Raw genomic sequence first — 18,225 nt, 5'->3', positions numbered from 1 at the left:
ACTTTTATCCCTCCAGTATACCATCATGCGGTTATTCTACTTATGGATTGTTCACTTTTTCATTTTATTTTTGTGTTGATAATAGTAGAATAAGCTACATCTTGTCATATTTATAGTTGTATGGAGTATGATGGTTGACTTTGACTTTTCTTAAGTGCACCTTGTGTTTTACTGAAGTAATAATTGAGCTACATTTTATTAATTTGAAGCCCTTTTAGGGCAGAGTTCTATTAAGTTAATTTTGTTAAGCTTTATTGTTGGAGTCCAGGGCATTCCTTTGGCTGCTCTGGAGGGTCAGAGACCTGGACAGGGGGGTCAGGGACCCCGGCCCAGAGCCCAGAGGGACACTGGCTTTGATCTCAGTCCATGGGAAAGGCTTCCTGCACTGCAGGAGGGATTGCAGGCCACAAAAGTGTGAAAGATAGTAGTTTAGCTTATCACAGGGTGAGAAAACAGTAGATTTGGGGTTTTAGCATTGAAGTGAATGGGGGCAAGATGAAGGATTTAGGGCATTGTCTCCTGCTTCTTCTTTCTTCTTCCCTCACTCCATTTTCAGCAGTGACGGTAGCACAAAGTAGTTTAAAGAGATTAGGTCAAAGTAGAGATGACCTGATTAGTATAAGTGATAAGTATTGGCAAGTAATGATAAATAAAGAATACGTAGCAATTAGTATAAAAGATAACGACAGCCCTGTTCAGGAGGAGTCGAGGAGCCACCAGATGCCCGAGCAGCTGCACAGACCTTTGTGGGGCACTGAGAAAATTGTAAGGTAAGAAATAATAAACGAAGCGCGCAACCTTGAAAAATCAGAACCTGAAGACTCCGTCTCTTTCTTGCGTTTGGCTCAAAGTTTTCCTGAGGGCAAAAGACTCTAAAACCACCTGAATCTCGAGGAAAAACTTGACACTTTATCACTGTCAAACTTCGTTTATGCCAGGTTTGAGTGTTATTCAGTCTGATTTATAGCTTTTCCTGGTCTGTTGTTCAGTGTTTTCTTTTGTATGCATCTTGATACCTATGGGTTGTGGCCGTACTGGCTGTGAAGGAGGCAGAGCTGTTTGGGCTTTTCTGTGTTTTCTAGGTGTTCTTTAGGCCTGTTGATGTCTTTGAGCTTGAGCAGAAGGTGGAAGCTTTTGAGGACCTTGTCCTGAGTGGTGGATGGACTGTCTAGCCTTTTTCTTTGTGGAATGGTGTTGTCCATCCTTGCTGTGGGATGCTGTGTGCCTTTTCAGCTTTGGATTGGGTTTGTTGTTGCAGTCTCTTTTTCCTTCTGTCCTGTTTTTCGGATTCAAACTTGTTGTATTGTGCTCTGTGTTATTTATTTTCGTATTGTATTTTATGTTATTTATTTTCGTTGTAATGGTTTGTTCTGCACTCCCCTGTTCTCCTGAGGAAATGTTGTGTTCTGTGATATATGACCTAAAGTTAATTCGCGTTAGGTAATGTGATATGTAATTAATTCACAGTGAAATGTAATGGTATGCAATATAAAATTGATCTGCGTTCAGTCTCATTTAAGATCTGTAAACCTAAAGGGTGTTTAGGGTTAACTAAGACTAAAAGCTGCACGGAGGGACACGAGGGTTGGGGGAAAGAAAGAATTTCTGCTGGGAACCGCTTCGGGATAACCAAACAAAAATACTAAAAGAATGGAAAATGGGAGATGAGGGTGCTAACGATCAAATGATTTGGATAAGATCGGTATCTTATCTGTTCCGGCCCGATTTAACATTTCCAAACCTTCTCCGGACCCAGCAATCATGGCATTGTTCCACTCTGAGAATCTATTCAACAGACCCAGGAGGTGAACATGAATACCTAATGAAGCTACCACGGAACAAGAGTTCTATAGTCGCTGTCCACTCTCTGCAAAACACTGTATAAAAACCGGCAATGCTGGACACAATTTGTGAACAGAGGGGGTGGCGGATTGACAGAGTCCATTACCGCGTTCACCCAGTGCTGAAACCCCGGGGTTCGATGCTGTCCCTTTTAATTGTGGCTATTGGAGACTGAGCTTAAGTCTCAAAATAAAATTCTAAATTTTGATTTACTGAATTTGGCTTGTGGATTTATTACATGTTCCAAGGTTTATCCCTGCCCCTCTTCCCTGTCAATCCTCCCATATTCCTCCCAGTCCCCTCCTATGGGCCCTGCCTGTCATTCGATTGTTCCTCCTGGCTTCTAGAAAGCTCGGGTAAGGGCACCGAGTGATAGGGCAGGAGCAGAGGAAGTTCCTACCTTTATGTTCTCATTGGTTTCTTGAAATGTCCCTCCAACCCTGTTCCACTCCCACCTTGTCCCTCATTGGATGTTGGGTTGTCTCCTCCCTTAGTCCCTCCCTGCATTTAAGCCCACAGCTCATGGCCCTGGGCGCTCTTCTGGAGCATCTCCCCTAAGGCTGAGAGATCCCAGCAGGAACTGAATAAAGACTTTGGAATTTGCCTTCCAGCTGAGTCAGACTCCTTCCTCTGTCTTCGGTGTGGTCCCTCTCTTGACAAGGGGAAAGCCTCCTTAGCAGCTCCTCTGGTTCCCAAAATCCAGAGGAGTGTTCCTGTCTGACCACAGTGTTGGGCTAGCTCGGGTGGACAGAGCCACTGCTCCGGGAGGGACACTGTGACACCAACTCATCTGGTGAAAGAGCTCATAATTTTACCTCCCTTTTTGTTTCATTTTACAGTTACAAATACGTGAATGTTTGGAATATTTTATCTCAAGTTTTTCAAATAGGTACAACTGATATATTTTTAAGAGAAAAGGTTACAGATGACTTCACTCCTGATAAGTCACAGCTGTGTTTTGACTGTGATAAAAGAATGGGATAGCTAATCAGGGGAAGATCGTGAGGAAGAAGGAATTGAAGGTATTGCAAGAGTGGTTTGGGAAGACTAGAAGACTGACCAAATGGGAGAGGCACTAACTGCTGTGAGGTCACTCTGGGTCTGTAGTTGGACCCTGCAGTGGGACTCTGTTGCAGTCATAGTCGAGCTAAGTGAAGACCTACGGTCAGAAGCAGCAAAGGAATACTTATTGTATTCTACTGTCATAGTCCTACTAGAATACAGTCATATTCTAGGAGGAGATAACCAGCGGTCAGAATCTGCAAAAGGAACACTACGGTGGGAGTTTACTGCAGTTGAAAGTCAGTGACTAGTTAGGATCAGGATGGCTGAATTATGAAGAAGAATAATCCAGGATTTTTTCACATTATTAGACAAGAGTCTGTAGCTTGACCCGTTTCTATCTCAAACTTGAGGTCTGGATATTAATTGTATGGTGTGAAATTACTGATATGATAATAGGCATTATTCATAAGTTGATATTATTGTATTATAGCCGGCTTCTTAAAAAACACGTTGTATCAAGATTTTATTTATTTTTTCTTTAATTGGTTAAAGCATTTCATAACTGCTATTCTCAAAGACTTTGTTTTAAATATGTGTTATATTGTTCTCTAGCTGTTTATGCTAGTTTCTGCACTAGCTCAGTGGTTTAACCCAGTGCTGTCCCATGATTTTTAAGTATTTTTCAGAGTTCCAAGACATGATATCTGAATTTCGTTGGGAACCTCCTTTGAACTGATGGTATTGTGACCTTTAGTTCTTGCTACAGAAGCAGTCTGACGGTTTTCTGTGTTTAAGGCATGTGTTTAGGCATCCCTATCCTGAGGGCATTTTGGAGGAGGCCAGTTATTAGATGTTTCAACAAGCCTTTCACCCTAAGATTTTTGAAATAAGTCTAGGGAATTCTCTTCCAGTTATGTCTAGGGAATTCTCTTCCATTTACAGCTCAGGCAGTGACCAGACCTTAGCTCTATGTGGATGGGAAATTTTCCAACAGACCCAGATGTTTTCTGCATTAAAACAATGTTGAAGTCACCTTGTACTGGCAATTTGACCCTCTGGATATGACAGCTGGACCTATCTTTGACTAGAGCTTGGAGAATCATTATCCAGAGAATGATTGTCCAAATCTTCACTGATTTGCGGTTTATCAGCTGTCTGCAGACTCTAGGATGATGGTACAGTATTGAAGAGATTGCTAATTACCTAATTTCACATGTGTTAATGACTATGTGTATTATCTGAAATATTCCTAATGGTTGTACCTGATTTATTCCTGATTGCTATCAGTTTCTTGTTTCACTACATATATAGTTTTGTTTTGTTATTACCTTCAGGGTCTTAGTAAGAGTCATGAATGCTATTAAAAAAAAAAAAAAAAAAAAAAAAGGAATTAAAAGGGAATTTAGTGCCTTGTGATGGGCATTTTGAGATAAATTCGTGTTCTATATATATGTTATAAACTATAAACTGTATTACGAGCAGAGGGTTCCCACCAAACTGTGGAAACTCTCCTGCTTGCCAAGACTGATTTGCAATCATAGAAACTCCAGACAATAGCAGGGCGAAGCCCAGATTAGCAACAAAAAGGAATGGCCAAACAGGAGGTGTCCCATCCATCAAGGAAGAGCCACCTGCCTCCTCCGGTGATTAACACATGATATCAATCTAGAAGAGGAAGACCCAGAAATGTCGCTATCAGCATCCCAATGCCGACTTCTCGGAACTCCATTCAGGCACCGATTCTGCTGGGAAGAAGCATTCAGGACCAAGAGGCCAGAGAAAGAAAACACATGAATATGTATTGCAGATACGAACTAACAATAAAACTGCCTCGGGGGAGAAAAACTGTATAAAACCTGCCCACTGGATCTAGGCAATCATGAACGGGGGACGATTGGTTCATTTGTGACCATCTCTGCGTTCACCCAACTTTGATAACCCAGGTACGAGGTTGTCTCTTTTATTGTGGCTATTTCAGATTGTTATTTTTAAAATGGTGAAATAAAATTACTTTATATTAAAATTGCCTATTGATTGTCCATAACAGCCTTAAGAAGATTGAATAATGCAAGATGTGCATCAGAATGTTAGGAAAATTAATCCACGAACACCAGAGGTTTATGTTCAAAAAGGAAACAGAGGAGTCCTTTTACTTTATTCGAATAGAGAGGCCATGGGGTATTTCCCCTGGAGTCTCTCAGATTTTTGGAGGACGCAGCCTCCTTTTTATCCCAATTTCCCAGCTGCATTTCCCTCTCTCTTTCCCCATTGGCTGAGGTACTTGAGAGGTACAGACTTCCTGAAATGTGTAAGACCTAAGATTCCCCTTTTAATGTATAACCCCCTAATTTTTAATTCTCATGGGATTTATGGGGTTTTCCCCGTTGTTACTTTCATCTTTCGATATCCAATTTCATTTATAAACAAACCTACGGTTTGTTTGTAAAGGCAAATATCTTCTTTTCCATTCATCAATCAGCAGAATCCTTCACATTGTTTCTCTTATCTCTCAGTGCTAGTTTAATCTACCATCAGACCCAGGACTTGTTTGTAAAGACAAATCTTGTTATTCCTCTCAAGAACTTTAGACAACAAATAATTTTGAATAATGTAATGTTTATACAAAAATTTGGAAAAAGAGTTGGAATAATGCAATAGTTATATTAGAAATTTGAAAAAATAAAAAGTTATCAAATCTAAATTTCAATTTTGAGCTCAGATTACATCTGCCAGAGGCTCTATGTGTTCAGATCTACCAAGTTTTTTGTTGTAATGTGCATGCAATTAGAAAACAAGTAAGTGAAAATACACTCTATAACCTAGCTGCATGAAGTTTCTCAAAAGCATTTCCAGGCTTTTAAGGGAAAATCCACTTTATCAATATAGTAAAATTTTTCAAAACATTTTTTCCAGTTGATTAATTAATTTAAAGAGAAGAGGTGCATGTGTTTTTATCATTAACAAGTTCAAAGTAGTCATCGATTCATTTGATCAGATAGCAATTACCTCCAAGAAAATGAGGCTCAGTGAGAGGAAAAATTACTTCATCACCACTCAGCCTTCATAACCAGAACAGGAGCGAAAGTAGGGCTGCCAGAAGATGGCTCTGTCTAGAGACTTACAGAGGAAACTTATGAACAAAAGCCTTATGTCATCATTATGGCGTAGTGTTCCTATTAACCTTCTTCAGCTATTTTGTGTTCCCAAAAAGATGTTTAGTGATGTCAAGAATCAACGTTTTCAGCTAATGGACCTTTTCCTGAGTCTCAACTATTTGGACTTTAAAATGGTGTTCATTTATCTCAATTTCCCCTAGAGACATTGGACATTATTGTTGGGGGTTAGGTTTATTCCTTTTTTTTTTTCCTTATAGAATTTTTCCCCATGAGTTACTAGGAGACTAAGTACGGATGCTTAGATGGTGCTTGACCAACACGAAGGAGGTGGCCAGGGAGGGGGAAGATCAGGCGAGTTTTGGGGCAGGAAAAGGACAGGGCTGGGTGAGCTTGCTCTCAGCATTAGAGAGAGGACAAGCAAGCTGCTGCTTGCTGCAGGAAATCTACTCTCATCTGCTCGTGTGCCCAGGAATTTGGAGCCCCTCGCCTGCCCTGCTGGAGCTGGGCCAGCCCTGCCCAGCCATTGCGGCTTCTCCACCACTGCTCTTTTTTCTACACTGTAGCCCCGCACTCCCCTGCCTGTCGGGGACATCCTGCCGTTCCAGCCACCAGCCCGGGAGTTTCCACCGTTCCAGCTTGGTGCTCTCAGGGTCCCAAGAGATCAGAGTGCCCCAGGCTTTGTGAAACAAAGCCCCTCGAGGTTCCTGGTTCCGTTCATTATTAATGCTGTAGTTGTGGTTGTTTATTTGCCTTGTTATACATACTAGTAAAGAACTGTTATTCCTTTCCCCATTCCTCTGCCTGAAAGCCCCTTCAATTTTCTAAATTATAATAATTTAGAGGGAGAGGATTTGAATCCTCCATTCCTAGAGAGGCCCTGTCCCTCTGTAATGGTTTTAATTCAGTTCCTGAGCGGAAACACCAATTGATATAGTGGTTTCACAGTCGCTAAATTCTAGTTGCCAAATTAAGTGTAGTGGTCTTAGTGTTTATTCTCTTTTTGTGGGAGAGAGATTAGGATAAAAGCAAAGCAGGCTCAAGCTTAAAAATAAACAAATAGTTTTATTAACACACACTGAAATAATGGAAAAGTCGGGAAAAAATTAAAACAAAACCGCAAAACAATGAAACTTCAGAAACACTCTTCCCTCCTCATACAAACTGTTAACTTTCCCACAAACAACATAAAGAGACAAAACCTGTGATTTTCAGTCAGTTTCACTATTTGAAAGTAGTCTTCTATCAATTCTTTTGGAGAGGAGTCTCTCTTAGAGTCATGGGTCCCACTGACAACCTAGAACAATTCTCTTGTGGGTTTTAACCTGCAATGCTCCCTTAGAAGAGGCAACATTTTATTTTATTAAAATAAATCTTGAGAGGAGCAATGGACAAAAATGAAACCATAAAAGGACTGCTCCAGTGCCACTTAAATAAAAAGATAATACGTGGCTTTTTAAACTGAAGTTAGGGAAGAGTTAAGGGTACAGATGATCAGCTGAACACAGCATTATTTTTAGCAAAAGTCACAGAAAGTCTGTATCCGCAGTGATGAGAACAGAAAGGAGGACAGCACTGGTTTGGAAATGGAAAGCAGACAGCACAGAGAGCAGTTCAGAACAGGAGAGAAATGCTGAGTTGCTAGTATGTGTCTTCCTCCACAAGTTACCTATGACATTAATATATTGTGTGCTGAGAAACCTTGTTGGACACAGCATGCATTTTCTCTGCACTTGTTTTCGTAGACATCTGCTGCTTGCTGTTGGTGCTGAGACGTGCTGATCTCAATGAACCCTTGGTCTGACACCTGTTGCTTTCCTTGTCCTTACATTATGGTACAGCAGGTTGGGATACTGCGGCTTAACCCTTTGTAGTGGAGACAACTGAAGTTGTGCTTGTTCTCGGGAAAGTTGCCTCAAGCTTTTATTCTTTTTCTCTCTAAGGCAGACATACAATCACCAGAATCTGAGACTTGTCATGCAAAGTCAGCCTCATATGTTTCCAGACTAAATGGCAACACCATCAAAGTTTAAAACTCAGCATCTTCAGTGGTGGTATGCAGCAAGAGCAGGGATATAGGACAGCAACAGAGACTTATCCCTTTGTGTATGTATAGCGTCCTATTTTTAAAATTCTTCTTGGTGTAACAAATTAAATGTTTGGTTTGAAAGCGAATAGAAAGATTAGACTATAATGCTAGTGTTGTGAAATGAGTTTATGGCAAGTTAGTGACTATCAGCTTTTCTAGGCAACTTGGCAATGGTAAAGGAGAGAAAACATCTTCAGCCCAGTTAAAGGCTGGAAGGGTTGCCAGATGTGTGTACCCAAAAACCATTCTCCAAGGCTGGTATATGTGTGTGGCTTCTGGAGGAATCATTGCCCATGCCCTCCCAGCATGTTGAGTATCCCACCTCCTGAATCCCTCATAATGTTCTTGTTTTATTTCTGATATGTGGTGGGTCATTTAAATTTACTGTGCTGTTTTTTTCTGTACTAATTGTACCTTAATAGACCTTTGAGATTTAAGGCCTTTTTTAGTCTGCTAAGAATTTCTTGGGAAATCCTAACCAGTATGGTTTGCAACTTCTTTCTCTCATGGGAACATTAGGAGTGGGTTTAGAGAGCAGAGGCTGTGGCTCTAGATTAATTTGTAGCATTAATTCATTAATATAGTTAAAACCCTAGTGTTTGGGGGTTTTTTCCTGTGGGTTTTTCTGTTCCAATTGAATTAATCTTTGAACTTGTAGTGTTCTGTTCTCTGCCTCTCTAGAAGCTGAAACAGTGCGTAATACCCACATTCAGAGGACAGCAAAATGTTACTCACATTAATGGTAAAATGACAAGCCGGGAGATGATGTAAACCCCAGCAAAAACATTGAATACTGCTTCACAGACCTGCTTCTCTTTCAGGCAATGGATTATTTTGGCAATCTGTAGAGAAACAAATTTCCGTATGTCCCTTGTGCCTGTATTCTTCTAGGGGCTGTGGGATTTCCCTACCACACTTGTAGCAATGTGTCCTAGTCTCTTTGCATCCAATTATCTTTCCCCAAGAGCAGTAGAACGAGTACTTCCTAAATGCTTTGTCACTAACTTACATGTGTCTCACTCACAGGCAATGCATTGATATGTGTCATGTGTAGCAATGCACAGTCACCAGTGCTGCCCACAGGCATGGGCACAGGCCTGCAACTGGGAGAGCAACTTCTTACACAGGCAACAGTTTTAAACTAGGACAGATTTAGATTGGATGTTAGGAAGAAATTATTTGCTCAGAAGAAGGTCAGAAGAAAGTATTTACTCAAAGGCACACATTGTCCAGAGAAGCTGTGGTTGCCCCATCCCTGGGGTAAGTTGATTGGGTTTTGGAGAAATCTGATCTAGTGGAAAGTGTCCCTGCCCATGGCAGGGGGTTGGAGTGAGATGGGCTTTAATGTCCTTTCCTACCCAAACCATTCTGTGATTCCATGATTTCCAGGTGAGGGTAACACACCTCTAATAGATAATCAGAGGCATCATGGACCACCATGACTATCATCCCAAACCATATCAGATTGGCACAGTAGGAGACAAAGATCAGAGTGATGGTGGTGATGTGGTGGATAATCTGTTCCTTTAAGTCCTAGCATGAGAAGAGAGATTGTCAGTCTTACCTTGACCGGGCAGCATGCATTCCTGCATACTGCTGATTCACTAGGATGTGTCAAACGCCTCCACAAATCATCAGTGCTCCCCACCACACTATAGCTCTCTGAGATCCTGCACAATCTCAAGAAGAGAATTTTGTCCTTTATGCCCAGTTTATGGAAACCCAGATAAATACCTGTGAGATATATGTAGGTGCAAACATGCTGGAAGACAGCTTTTTATAAGTTTCCATGAATCAAACTGCCCTTCCAAAACTGCTCTCTTAATATCCCATATTTTCTTCCAGATGCCTTCTCTGTGTATTGAAGGTGTTTTGTAATGATTGGCCTTGGTCTGGGGGAGGTCCTACCCATGGGCTATAATAGAGGAGCTCTTCAATTGCCTGTGCTGAAACATGATTTTAAAGAATTAAGATTTTAGCAAAGGGTTAGAAGCTATTTATATTGACCAAGATGTAAGTTAGATTAGTAAATGGTAGGTTAATGATTATTAGATGCCCAAGCTAGAGCTAAATGTTATATTATGAGCTTGTTTATAGAAAAAGTGGAGTAAGTGAACTGTCATAAGAACAGATTGAAACCAGTAAGAACAATGGCCAGCACCTGGACTTCATGTCAATCAATCAATCACAGAGGACCTTGGATCGTGCCAGAGGGTCACAGAGACCTGATGAAAACTCTCCTGACTTCATCCTTTGAAACCACTGACCCAATTCGAGACCACTGACCCAATTCAAGGGAAGAACTGCGCAGGCGTGAAGGACTAATAGCCTCATTTTAATACAGAGCGGGGGTGGGAGGTGCTGGGGTTATGCATATGTATTGTATGTAAGATCTTGGAGAATAAATAGAGAGCAAAGAGCCTTGTTCGGGGCGGCCACGCCTTTCGGAGATGACTCCTGTGCTGCCCGGCAGTGAATAAACATACCACCGAATAACTTTAAAGGGTTAGAGGGTCTTTGTCCATGACTATATCGGTTTTCAATGACTCAGTGCCTCTTCAATTGCTCATGCTGCAAAAGTCACCATGCATTTCCAGGACCCTCATCAGGGCAGGCCAGGTTCCTTCTATCAGGAGGGCACAGCCCTCTGGTGCAGGCAGCCCCTGAGAGCTGGGAAAGGCCGTGATGCCAAGTTCACCCAGTGTCTGTCCCCTGATGAGCCATGGGGACCCCAGCCTCCAGCACCTCCCCAGCCTAGCAGACAGGAAGGCCATGCCTCACATGTGCAGGGCTCAGTGCAAGGTGCAATGGTGGGATATGAGAGCTGGAGGGGTTCACATGCACAAGGATCTTCGTAACAGCACTTGTGCCTTCTCCTTTACACCCCCAGGGAGCTGACAGCAGGACAAGGGCATCATGGTGGGGGATGACAGAACCATCTGGTTGGTGGTTGTGCTGCTGTCACTCACCTTTTCACATCAAAGGGCAGAGAGGCAACCAGTGAGCAGTAGGAGAGCTCCAGGGGGTAGAACCAGCCCAACACAGGTAGTAGAGGTTGTAAGACAAGTGACAGGCAGCATGACAGCTCTGCTTAGCCCTGGGTTCAGGAGAGGGAAAGAGTCTTCCCCTTCATTCAACCCATGTTTGGGACAGTGGGTGTTGGTCATGCCTAAATTTTCCTGTTCCCACTGACTGAATCATTTGCTGATGCATTGATAAGGTCAGCCCAAAGCCAGGACCAGCCCTGGTCTGTCTTCAAAGGGACTGGGAGTACATGGGGTGTCCCCTCTTCAGGGGTTCAGACACCTCATATCTATCCCTGCTTTGAGATGTCAGATGTCCTGACCACATTTTGTGGTCACAGAAAGCCACTTCCAAACAGATTTGGGTGACAGAGAAAGTGAGAAGAGGTGCCTGCTCTGAGCAAAGCTCTCCATGGGCTGTCACATGGAGAACATGTGAGGAGCTCATCAAGCAGGTGTCAAACTATTTGCATAATGCATAATGTATAATGTGAGGATGAGAAACCAGAGGGGTGTTGAAGTAAGACAGGTGGAGATGAGTTAAAAGTACAAAGATTTTTGTCATAAGGCTGTGCTGTCTCCATACTTGAAGGTTTTCAAAACTAAACTGGAAAATACCTTAGGTAACCTGGTGTGATCTCACAGCTAAGTGCTGCAAGCAGGAGGTTGGACAAGAATCTTATCTCCCTTCCAGTATGAATTATCTTGTGTTTCCATGTGTTTGCTGTTCACCTGTTGCGAAAATTTCAACAATAACATGATGTGGTCCCAAAACCAGGGTTTCTGTGCATAGAGGAGGCAGCAGTAAGAACCCAGAGACTTTTAAAGACATGTAAAGGCATGGGAAGAGGCATTGCAAGAACTCAGTGTGCTCATGCTAGATCCAATCTGACTCTGAGCTTTGGAGAAAGTGGTTGGCAAAATGCATTTATCATTAGTGAATGTACAGGATGTCATACAGAGAGTCTTTGGAGCAGTTGGCAGGAGCCACAGTCAGGACAGGGTCTGCTCTTGTCTGAGATGCGGGAGCTGTGTGTGGGTATCTGGGGAGCACTTACACAGGGATCTAAGACAAGAACAGCAGGGTAACATCACTGACACCTAGCCAGCTCCATCCAGGGAGAAGGGAACTGCTGACACAGGGTTGGGGATGATTCTGCTCCACACCCCTGAATTTGTCCTTCTTTGGCTTTGCACCCATAGTCACAGCCACACCTCATCTTTGGATGGGCTCTTTAGAGTGGCCTGGGATCATCAACCTCATTTGCAATGAAAAAAGAACCCTTTAAAGGTGTTGCTTCACAACATGACCCTGCTCACACACTTACATCATACAGAAGAACCATTCCAGAGAAGAATGACGTGAAATAAAATGTAAATCTCTAACTAAAACAGAAAGCAAGGAATTAAGACCTCCTCCAGAGTAAAATAGCTCCCCAGGCTGTGCCCAGGGTGTCCATAGGGGAACCTGTCCTTGTTTGGACAGAGATTTGCATAATCTTAGCTCTGTTGGCACATGAAAGCATGTGCTGTAAGGCATCAGGGTAACCACTGCCCAGCCAGGCTCTGCTGAGATCCAAGTTTTGCCCAGATTCCTTGGGCATTCCATCAGTGTTAAAGAGGATGCCATAAGACTACCAAGATGTCTCTCCCTGTCTCCTTTTGTTGTATGGATGTTTGTAGGTCACCTATCTGATGCTTATACACCCCAGACAATGGAAGGCACCAAATTTTTCTCAGTGATGGCACAGGAATACTGGGGGTTGTATTACTTTTTTCAGAAATGCTGCAGTAGGAAGCACTGAACAAGCTTTCAGGTGGAGAATATATTTTCTAAACATAGTTACATGATTGAGGCACCGAATAATTTACTTTTCAGAGGGGGAAGAGGAATATATCTCTTACCCGATGGGCGTCTTTATGTACATACAGCATTAAACTTCAAGGTGAGAGCCAGGGATCACTTGATTCTCTTGATCAAGACACTTGGTGACTCCTCTCTCCACCCTGACTCTATGTATTACTGAGATATGCAGGAAGATTTAATATAAGAGAGCAAACAACCTGGAGAAAATGAAAGCTGTGAAGATTTTGGTGCTTTCTTGTGTTGTCCAGTTTTAACCTCCCTCTTTCATGGCTTGCACTGCCTCCTAACAACACTTCATGGATGCATCTTCTGCCCAACCATCCAATCTGACAATATCTTAAAATTTTAATTTTGTATCAAGATCATGAAGAAAATATCTTTGAAAAGAGGTTTAACACATTTTAAAAACAATTTTGGTGTTCAAAATCCCTCTGAGCATGCGATTTAAACCTGTTCTCCATCAAGGCCAGTAGACTCTGTAGAGGCAAATTAAACTTTTCAAAGGTAGAAATAGGAAGGGAGGGAGGGAGGGAAGGAGCTGGCAGTGCTGCAGTAGGGCTCTGCTGTCAGTGCGTGCAGTAATGGGACCCAGCCTCGAGGGACAGGGGCTCCACTCGCAGCCACAGCAGCTCCCCTGGGAGTGTGTCTGGGGTAAGGACAGGGCAGAGGGTGGTGATGATGTGCAGGCCTGTTGGAGGTCTCCACCAACAAAAGTTTACCCAACTACTTGGCCTCACAGAACTTCTTCATCAGCCTGGGGTGGTCCTGAGCCCACCAGTGCCTGTACCAGGTCTCCACCTTTCTGACCAGCAGGTCCCTTTACTTGGCCAGCAGGCCAACCTGAAACTAGCTCCTCCTGGAAAACAGAGCAGGGAGGAAGAACTGAGCCTTTTGGAGGCTGTCATGCCCTGTGAGGGAGGAGGAGCTCTTCTCCCAGGGCCTGCTTCTGCTTGTCCATCTTTGCTCAAAGTACACCTTTCTTTGAAAAAAAAATTGTATCAACTTTGTCTGCATTTGAGAACTCCCAGATTGTTTTGGTCATTTCAAAACTCCAATTCAAAACATATCTAAATGCAGGTTCAGAACTAAGCACAGCCTCTCTCTGGTTAAGTTTTGCTAGCTGTACACAATGGGATGCAATGTCTGGCAGTAAAAGTCTAAATAAAATATTTTCCACCTCTGATACCATTTTGGCTTATAATTATCATCTACCAATGGAAAACTTGAAAATAAAAGAATTTTCAGCTTGTAAAGACAAAGAAACAGTTACATGGTTCACTCCATAATGTCAGTAAACTATTCAGCTGTTGAAGTGGAGCAGTCACAGGCTCAAAGGCATCAATTCCATCATCCTCATTTTCTGCATGAATTCCAAGCAACATGAGAAGAGTTAAGGTTTATAAACTGTGATCAAAATTAATGTAAAGATGAGCTCATGAGAATTTTATAGTTGACCTGACAAAGCTTCATAGTGATTAAGGTAAATTATTTTTTAAAATCCATGCATCCGTGTGAGTCATGACCCAGGCCCAGAGACTGGTGGTGGATGGAGCTAAATCCAGCTGGAGACGGGTGATCAATGGTTTTCCACAGGGCTCAGTTTTGGGGCAGTCCCATTTAATATCTTCATCGATGATCTGGAAGAGGAGATTGAGGGAACACTCAGTCATTTCACAGATGACACCCAAGCTGGGTGGGATGCTGATCTCCTGGAAGGCAGGAATGCTCTGCAGAGGCAGTTTGACAGGCTGTATCGATGGGCCAAGGCCAACAAGGCAAGGGGCCAGGGCCTGCCTTTGGGTCACAAGAACCCCATGGAACAATCCAGGTTTGGAGCAGAGTGGGTGGAAATCTGCCAGAGGTGAAGGGCCTGGGGGTGCTGGTCAATAGCAGCTGAACATGAGCCCAGGTGTGCCCAGGTGGTGAAAAAGGTCAATGGCACCTGGCCTGTATCAGCCACAGTGTGGCCAGCAGGACCAAGGCAGTGACTGGCCCCTGTGCTGGGCACTGCTGAGGCATTTCAAATCCTAGGTTCAATTTAAGGCCCCTCATTACAAGAAAGTCATTGAGGGGCTGGAAGATGTCCAGAGAAGGGAACAGAGCTGCAGGAGGGTTTGGAGCACAGATCTGGTGAGGAGCAGTTGAGGGAGCTGGGGGAGGGGACGGATGCTCAGCCTGGAGAAAAGGAGGCTTAGGGGAGAGAGACGTTCTTGCTCTCTACAACTCACTGACAGAAGGTGGAACAAGATGAAATGGCTTTAAGTTATACCAGGAGAGGTTTAGATTGGAAAAACTTACAAGCCCTGGCACTGGCTGCCCAGGACAGTGGTGGAGTTTCCATTCCTGAAGAGATTTAAAACGTGTGTAGATGTGGTACATGGGATCATGCTGGTGGCCTTGGCCATGCTGGGAGACTGGTTGGTCTTAGTGATCTCAGAGAGCTTTTCCAACCTAAATGATTCTGTGATTCTGAAGGACTTGCATTTCTGCCAAAAAATAAGCACCCTTAATAGACTCTACCCAAAGGGGTAGTGGTTGCCTTCCTGTCAGAGCCAGCAGCTGTCACAGCAGCTGCTGTGTTTGACATGCAGCAGGTCCAGAGGTGCTGGGATTGCAGCTGTTGAACATGTTGGAAGCTGCTGCAGTATCTGCTTATACATATCTTCCCTGGAAGGGTGTTTAACAGTAACTGCCTTACTTATGAGGCTGGTTGGCCTGACCTGGGGTGGAGACAGAGAAGATGCTGCTCGCCTGGGCTCCTGGGACAATGGGGCACAGGGGACACTCACCTTCTCTGGAGTTCTGCCCAGCAGAATGTAGAATCCTTCCAGCGTGGCAGTGGTCTGAACTTTGGGCCTCTGCTTGTTGTTCACCCCCAGTGCCCTGCCCAAGGGCAGAGCCAGGGCTCTATAAGAGGAAAGACTTCTGATAGGAGAGAATCTGTGTGCCCACACTGACAGCCAGGGTCAGGCAACAGGAAGATGCTGCCAGTGTCATGTTCTGTGCTGCCCCAGCACTCCAGCACCACCAGAATGCTCACACACTCAGCCCATGGCACAGCCCAAGGCTCCAGCACACACTCAAGGCTTGGTGCCTCTCTCAGGCCAATGCTCTTTCTTCACAAACATAATGGCACCAAAGCAAAGGTAGGGTGGAGTCAACAGTAACAGTGGCTAAATAAGCAATAATTAATTTTGCTCAGGCAACAGGACACAGACCATGCCTCTGTGGACAGAACACATGGAAATATGCTGGTTCCTGCAGGAAACCCCAGCAGAGCTCTAGTGGGAGGCACTGCGTTCTAAATCGTGTTGTTTCTAGGAAGCCAGGCAAGTGCAACTTGCCTTCCCTTCTTTGAAGGAAGACCTGATGACCCTGGAATTAACTCTGGCTCTTCCAACAGCCTGCATTGGCCACATCTTCTCACATGGCAGCAGCTCTGTGAGCTCTGGGGTAGGGAGTTCACATACCACCTTCAGGAACATCCTCTAGGATCAGGCTGAACCTTGGCCCAGCATTGACATACCCGCTAAATCCCTTTATCTGTGTTGCAAGCTCCCTTATCTGTCTTGGATTGCCTCCAGAGGGACCCACCCACAGCTAAGGTGTGACTGAGAGATGGACTTGTCTTTTCCCATCTACAGGTACAGGAGAAAGAAAGGCCAGGGGAAAGATCTGCCACACAAATACAGTATGGTATGAAAAACGGAGAGATTCATTTTTCTTGGGGACATTCCTATGTACACTTCGTAGTGGTCAGGAGGCAGGTACAATTATTCTGGAGCAGCCCTGCAAAACTGTGGTGGCAACCAGCATAGGAGAAACCAGAGGTGCTGCACCCACCTTTCAAAGATGCATTGGACAAAGATCAGTAACAGGGCACCAGGGATGCAGAGCAGGAGGTGCTGATGCTGTGGTCAATGTCAGACTCCTGCTCTGCAGACTCCTGCAAGTCTTCCCAGATAGCTCCAGGTGGCAGCCAATATTCATGGTGCCAGAACTCCTCTGACACTCCCATTCTGGTCAAGACCGTGGGCACAGAAACCAGAGGCTGCCTGCAGCAAGTAGGTAGTAGTAAGGCATAAGGCTCACTGCTAAATTAGGATTCCCAACCCATTACTCACTGTCCCCACCTCTTGCTCAGTCCCATATGAGTATGTCAGACTAGTTGAAATATCATCACTTGTTTTGACCTGCCTGTGAGCTTGCAGGTGGGGTAAGATGTCCTAATACAAGAGAGTAATTTAGAGGGTCAGGGAGGTGGCTGCTTTCAATTTCACTCTGCTTTACAGATTACACATACCTGGTGACACTATCAGCAGAGGCTGATATTTTACAAATATATTAATGCTAAAAGGAAGGGTAAGACCAACCTTTGTTCTTTACTGGACAAGGGAAGGAACTTAATATCTGCAGATGAGGAGAAGGCAGAAGTGCTTAATGACTACTTTGCCTCAGTTTTTAGTGAGGAGACGACTTGTCTTCAAGACAACTGCCCTCCTGGGCTGGTAGATGGTGTCAGGAAGCAGAATGGTCCCCTCATTATCGAAGAGGAGGCAGTCAGAGAACTACTGAAATGCCTGGATATCCATAAATCTATTGGACCAGATGGGATCCATCCCAGGGTGATGAGAGAGCTGGAAGATGGGCTTGCTAAGCCACTCTCCATCATCTACCATCAGTCTTGGCTCACTGGTGAGGTTCCGGATGACTGGAAGCTGGCCAGTGTGACACCCGTTCACAAAAAGGGTGCAAAGGAGGATCCTGGTAATTATAGACCAGTCAGTCTGACCTCAGTACCTGGCAATATAATGGAACAGTTTATACTGAGTGTCATCACACAGAATTTACAGGATGGCCAGGGTATCAGACCCAGCCAGCATGAGTTTAGGAGGGGTAGGTCATGTTTGACCAACCTGATCACCTTTTATGACCAGGTGACCCGCCTGGTGGATGCAGGGAAGGCTGTGGATATTGTCTATTTGGACTTCAGCAAAGCCTTTGACACTGTCTCCCACAGCACACTCCTGGATAAGCTGGCAGCTCGTGGCTTGGATAAGAGCACTCTTCGCTGGGTTAGGAACTGGCTGGATGGCCAGGCCCGGAGAGTGGTCGTGAACGGTGCTGCATCCAGCTGGCGGCCAGGCACCAGTGGTGTCCCTCAGGGGTCTGTGCTGGGGCCAGTTCTGTTCAATACTTTTATTGACGACATGGATAAAGGCATGGAGTCTTTCATTAGTAAATTTGCAGATGACACTAAGCTGGGAGTGTGTGTCGACCTGTTGG

General features: G+C 44.2%; 1 pseudogene; it reads right to left on the bottom strand.

The window, feature by feature from the left end:
- Window positions 1-8,780: 8,780 nt before the first annotated feature.
- Window positions 8,781-16,957, bottom strand: LOC120763322 (ceramide synthase 4-like; annotated as a pseudogene).
- Window positions 16,958-18,225: the final 1,268 nt, after the last annotated feature.

Source organism: Hirundo rustica, chromosome 26, assembly GCF_015227805.2.
Source record: "Hirundo rustica isolate bHirRus1 chromosome 26, bHirRus1.pri.v3, whole genome shotgun sequence".
Taxonomy (NCBI): domain Eukaryota; kingdom Metazoa; phylum Chordata; class Aves; order Passeriformes; family Hirundinidae; genus Hirundo; species Hirundo rustica.
Note: the sequence above shows the minus strand (reverse complement) of the source record. Positions and strands in the feature narration are given on the sequence as shown.